Raw genomic sequence first — 6,156 nt, forward strand, 5'->3', positions numbered from 1 at the left:
TACCATATAGAGGTAAGATTGAGAGCACGAGTGAGAGCAGGCATCCTTTGGATGGAGATAGACCATACAAATCCTTCCTACCGATTTCTGTTGCTAATCCAGTGAGCTTCAGGCTGCTGTGACTCATCCACATCTCTGTTGCTTTGAGGTCGTCGGTCACATTGGTGGATTGTTTTCTTTGAGCCACAGGTACATCTACCTGCTATCATCTTAGGAGTGGGAGGGAAGGTTGTGGTTTCTTAGGAGGCCCATGGAGGGCTTCAGGTAATTATTAAAGTGAGGTATAGGAAGAAGCTCTGGTACTCCTCATGTGACCTCTCAGGGTATAAGAATTCAGACCATTGCACTGGAGAGGTCACTGAAGTGTAAAACAGACTGAAGTCAGAATCGGAAGATGAGACAAAGTGGTTGAGAAGGATCAACATGCTTAGGGAGCCTTGGTTAGCTGAATCACACAAGACGGTCCCGATATTCACTTGTGTGATTTCTGTTCCACAGTAATGACAAAATTCAGATTAGTTCTCATGAGAAAACACATTCCTTATTAGTTTTAAGTCTTTGGATAGGTTGTTGGCTTTTGCTGTTACATTTTGTGCAAGTGTGTGGCGCATTAATAGGTGCCGTAGCACTGAGTTAATTTTCCTTCTTTGGGTAATTGCATGTGAATTTTGAGGAAAATAATGCAAAAGCACCAGAATGATCATTTTTGAAGGTTAAAAATAAGATAAAGAGGTGTAAACATCCTATGCAGCTGCCTCAGAGTGATGCTTTCTTTGCCCTCAAGGATGAATCCCATTCTACGTTTCATAAGTGCGCAAACGTCTGAGCTTGTACTTGGGTGGTGAAGCTTGTCTAGCAATGCGATTTATAATCACTTTAATTTTCATCTGCTGACCTCCCCAGTGAGGCATTCATAGGAATGCTTATGTTGTACAAACTCTGCTTGTGTTGTGAAAGTTTACCTCAAGCCACACAATCTAAAGTGGATTCTGGAATGTACCGTACTTCATACAGTGTAAAGTGGACACTGGAAGCAGCAGGACAATGGGAGTCTGTAATGCTTCTACAGTTTATGCAGAGCAAGGTAGGGGTACTGTGAACTGATGAACAGAGAGGGATGTTTTGTGGTGTGCAGAGAGGGAATGTGTGTATGGAGAGTGACACAATAATTTGAGTCTTTCACTAATGCTATGTCTTGCGTCTTTGCAGCACTCACTGTGGCATGGATCATCTGAAATATTTTAGAAGTGAAACCCTACAATTATCAACCACATCTATCATTGTTCTGGGAGAGAAAGGGTAAGTGACAGAGAATATCAGTGGATAGATGTGAACCGCATTTCTTTGGCTCCACCTGCATGCTCTGTTGTTGTCCTTCAGGAATTGGTGTCTAAGATCCAGCCTAATTTCAAGCCACCTGCTGCTCCTCATCTGTAACTGCGATGTCCAATCTGTGAACTACAGCGGCTCCATGACTATCACGTAATTCACCTGCTCTCACCACGTAATTCGCCTGCTCTCACCACACTGACATCTCGTCTATCTTTCCTGGCCCTGTCTGGCTGGCTTTTCTTTACACCATGGTTCTTACCTGCCAGATCCTGCGGCTCCTGTTGTTTTCCCATCTTACCACTTAATAGCCAGACTTATTGGCTTTGCCATTGAATGCCGATGCTGTATCTATATTACAGATGCATTGTGGAACCATATTTAATATATGTATTGTTATACGTCGTTTTAAAGTGTAATAGAAAGCTGAGCTGATCTTAATCCATAAATGGCCTTGTGAGAAAATGCACGAGGGGCTCACCTGTGTAACACCATGGGAGGATCATCCCCGTAGAGCCCGTGCTCCTTTCAACGTTCGGAGTATGAAGGACCATGAAGGACTACAAAATCCATTCCCCTATCCTGTCTCTCCACAGCGAGACGTCGACGTGACCCCGGAAGTAGGCGGGCACAACCCCGGAAGTTCTGGCAGCCGCCCATTGAAAAGAGGGGAAATCAAACAGGAGGTGTCTTGGACCGGTGGCAAGGGAGCAGCAGGAACGGAATCGGGGGAAGGAAAGCCTTAGAAAGAAGCCGGACACGGCAGGCAAACACCCGAAGGAAACCCGAGGATCGAGGACGCCCTGGAAGAAGGAGACGCGGAACCAGACGAACGGTGGTGTGAAGAGTGGTGGTGTCCGCCGGAGGATGCTGGAGAGCGGCCGCAACTCAGGAAAGTTGCGGCGGAGCCGGTGAGTGGTAGCGTCTCGAGGGACCAGGGGGGAGGGTACGAGGTAGGCGGGTGGCAAGCACGAGAAAGGGCACGGGTAGCGAAGCGGGGATTCTGCCTCAGTAGTAACCGTGTGTTGCACGCCCGTATATTTCGATTTTTCTTGAACAGGTGGCACTTCATTTAATAGTGTGACTTGCTTAAATAGCGTGACAGATAACGAGCCTAATTTCTTGCTGCACTCCAGTTATGGCACTAATAGATTTCCTAGGAGCACTGTTGAAAGAGTTTACCCCCCCCCCCTCAAACCCAGCACACTGAGAGACAACCCGAAGCACTAGTCTGTAAAAGCACTTTAAGGTGTGGTGACGGGTATTTGGTACTAATTGATCTTATAGAACAGTAACTGACGGCTCCCTCTTTCCCTCTCTTATGAGCCTCCGGGGAGAACACCTTTATACTGAAGAGGAGGAGCCGGGAACACCAACCTCTGAATCCCCATCAAGCTCAGCCAAATCCAGAGAGGAGCAGGAAGAAAAACATCCTGAACAACCTACCACTTCTACTATTGCTAATAAAAACTGTCCTTTTGGAAAATATATTCAGCCTCCTCGCCTGTTTATCAAACCTGCCCTCTCACAGGCCTTTTTTTGAAAAAACAAACTATTCCTGCACTATTTTAGATAATCTTGCAATAAATTACAGAACAAAGTAATATACTCCCATATTCTACATTTGGAAAACTTGTCAGAATGTATGCATTCATTACTGCCAAATAGTGTGGATCAGTTTGCCCCATGTCTAAATCTGCAGAAAAGAAGCACACATTTGCCCTGTATTGTTTTATTTGTATCAGTGCAAACGTCCGTGGTCTTTAGATGACCTAAAAATGTAAACGTTTTTTCTGTTACATTAACCCTAACTGAAATGTATATTTATATATTTTTCTTTTCTAGATGAAAGAGCTTTTCTTTGAAAGTATGTCTGCTTCTAGCGCAAGCACGCAGCACAAATAAATATCGTTGCTCTAATTATGCAAATTGGAGAATAAAAATAATGCTGCTGTCTAGATGTGATTTTGTGTTGCATCACTTCATTCTGTTTCATGCTGCCCAATCTAGCTGTATACTGTTAATACTCTCACTGACATTTTGAATAAAAGTGAAAGCAGTGGAAATTGAGGTTGAGATTTGGAGGAACATTTATGAATAAACAAAGTGTGGTGCTTCCATTGTGCCTGATCTTAGATTGGAATACGGTCCAAATGCTGGGCGTAGGTCCCGTCCCAACTAAGATGGTCTACATAGGGCACAAACTGTGCTTTCATACCAGAAGAGGGCTACCGTTTCTGTGCATGGCTCTGTGCAGGTAGCGGCTGCCATGAGCGACTTCTTCATGTGTGGTACTCTTGCCTAAACACTGCTAACCAACACCGGCACCAGAAGTTTTATTGGTCCCAGACATGACAGAGGTTTTTTGTGATGCCTGGATAAGCAACATGAAGAGAAGCGCTTAGGATGCAGGGCCTGTTTTAGAGTTTGGTGCATTGGGGTTACTCCGTGACGGACGTGGTGGATATCCCATCCGCATATTACAATGCCATTATATCCAGTCGAACTTATAATACCGCGGACGGGATATCCCTCACGTTTGTGACATAGTGACCTGTTCAGGTAGGACAGGGTGGTGGGCTGTCTGGGCAGGTACAGCATCACAAGTTTGGCAGGAGTGCTTTTTAATACAATACATGCTGAACACCTGAAACTGTTATCTGCAACTTTGCAAGGCATTCAAAATGTTTCTGGAGGGTGCTTTGGGCATAGTTATACTTCTGATTTGTGAGGCTAGACTATTGTGTTTTCAGAGCACAGTGCAGCCTTATTTCTACTTCGTAGTGCTTCAGTGAATGTATGGGTCAGGTGTTTGGTGAGAGAATAAGGACTTTCACATAACCCATCAACTAAAGCAGTATATTAAACATTCTGGGGCCGAACTGCAGATGAGTGCGCCAGCGCTAATTGTAGCTGTGCGCCAGATCATGTCTGTGCTTATGTGCATTTGCGTCTGTGCGCTAATACAATATGCACACAGACGCAAACGCTTATAAACACAGAGTTCAAAGTCTTCACCAACATCACGGCGCATTACAGACTGATCCTCTGTAATGCCATTACCACCAGTGACAATTAGCGCTGGCGCAGTCATCTGTAATACGGCCCCAGAATATGATATCTTCTGTTTGGTCTTCCAATCAAGTAAGCAACAGAGATACTGGGAAGCTGCTGCTGTGAAGGCTCACTCGGAAATGTTGCAGTCCTCAGAACAAAAAGACGGTAATGCTGCCCCTGCTGTACCAGTCATGCCATCCCTTCCTTGCCCTCACACGGTTACAAGTTGCAAGGCTCTGGAAACATGTAACATGTAACATGCCCTTTGTGTGCATGTCATGCACCAGAGAGTTTACAAATAGGCCTATATTTGGCAGTCTCAATGCCACAGAGTGGCATAATTGTGTTCATCAACAGGGCATAGTCAACGTGTCCTTGCAACGTGCAGAACACCACATGCAAGTGCTATAAATGGGACCAGTCATCAGACTTTTTCTTCATCAGTCATAATTAGTAACTGTCTCTTGTAAGGTTTGATGGAACACAGCATTCAAGATTTAAATGGGTTAAACCAGTGTCCAAGTGTAATACTGTGTTGGAAGACTGCAGATTAGGCAGGCATCCAAGCAGCTGACAATGAAGCCTAGTTTCGGGGTAAGGGCACAAAACCACCACCAACTTCTGAATTGTAAATGGGATTTTATGTTTATTGAGATCTGGGCCACCGTGTAGCCTGATATATCTTCCAGTCTTGACCAAAGGTCCAATAAAGTACAAAACTTTCCTTTTTATAAATATTTTCCCTATGTGTCCATCTTTTTTTTTCCATACCAACCATCTGTAACTTTCCTACCCATGCATCACCTACCATCTTTTCAACTGATCACCCAGACATCCATGCATGTACAGCCATCCATCCATTCAAGCATTCATACAAATAGCTATCATTCCACCAACCCATCTATCCTAACTGCACTTCTGCTTATTAAATGCTCACGTTATCTGGATGGTAGCCACATAATTCCACTACACACCACATACACCGACTCTACTCTATAACACATAAATATTTACATTTACAGCGCCAATAGCTTTAACTCTCGATTTCTAACTGATCACTCCACTGAAAACAAAAACAAGCTTTAGCAATGCAATAGGACTCGCATTTGCGAGAGTTTAAGCTATAGGCATTGTAAATGACAATGCCTTTTATTTATCTGTTTTGTAATTAACACATAAATAAAAAACATTGTGATTTACAATGCTAATAGCTCAAACTCTTGTAAATACGAGACCTATTTCCTTGCAAAGAAGCAGCCGCCATTGTCCCGGGCTGCTTGGAAAGTGAAAGCACGAATGGCGCGCTGAATGTTGCAGGAAAGCCTGTTCTGCCTGCAGTAGGAGAAACTCATTTGAAAACCTTTAGATTAGATTGTGCTGTGCAGCATGAGGCATAAGCGTGCACCAGGTTCTGTGAGTGAAAACCAGCAATGTGGGAATCCAGCATTAAAGTGTGCTGTGCAGCGTGAGACACAAGTGTGCACAAGGACCTGTGCCTTAAAAACAGTATTATGGAAAACCAGCATTAGAGTGTTCAGTGCCCCATGAGACACGAGCGTGCACCAGGGTCCATATATGAAAACTATCATTAGTGTGTGCTTTACTGCGTGAGGCATGAGAGTGCACCAGTATCTGTATGCGAAAACCAGCCTTGTGGGAAACCTGCATTAGAGTGTGCTGTGCAGCGTGAGGCATGAGCGTGCACCAGGGTCCGTGCACGAAAACCATCTGTGTGTAAAACCAGCATTAGAGTTTGCTGTGCAGCGTGAG

At 44.4% G+C, this 6,156-nt stretch overlaps 1 long non-coding RNA gene across 1 annotated transcript; it reads left to right on the top strand.

Moving 5' to 3' along the window:
* Window positions 1–2,095: 2,095 nt before the first annotated feature.
* LOC146797306 (uncharacterized) lies at window positions 2,096–2,817 on the top strand. Its single transcript, XR_014968978.1, has 2 exons — window positions 2,096–2,240; window positions 2,656–2,817. It is a non-coding gene; the product is annotated as an uncharacterized LOC146797306 (long non-coding RNA).
* Window positions 2,818–6,156: the final 3,339 nt, after the last annotated feature.

Source organism: Triturus cristatus, chromosome 9 (assembly GCF_964204655.1).
Source record: "Triturus cristatus chromosome 9, aTriCri1.1, whole genome shotgun sequence".
In the NCBI taxonomy this organism is placed as follows: Eukaryota; Metazoa; Chordata; class Amphibia; order Caudata; family Salamandridae; genus Triturus; species Triturus cristatus.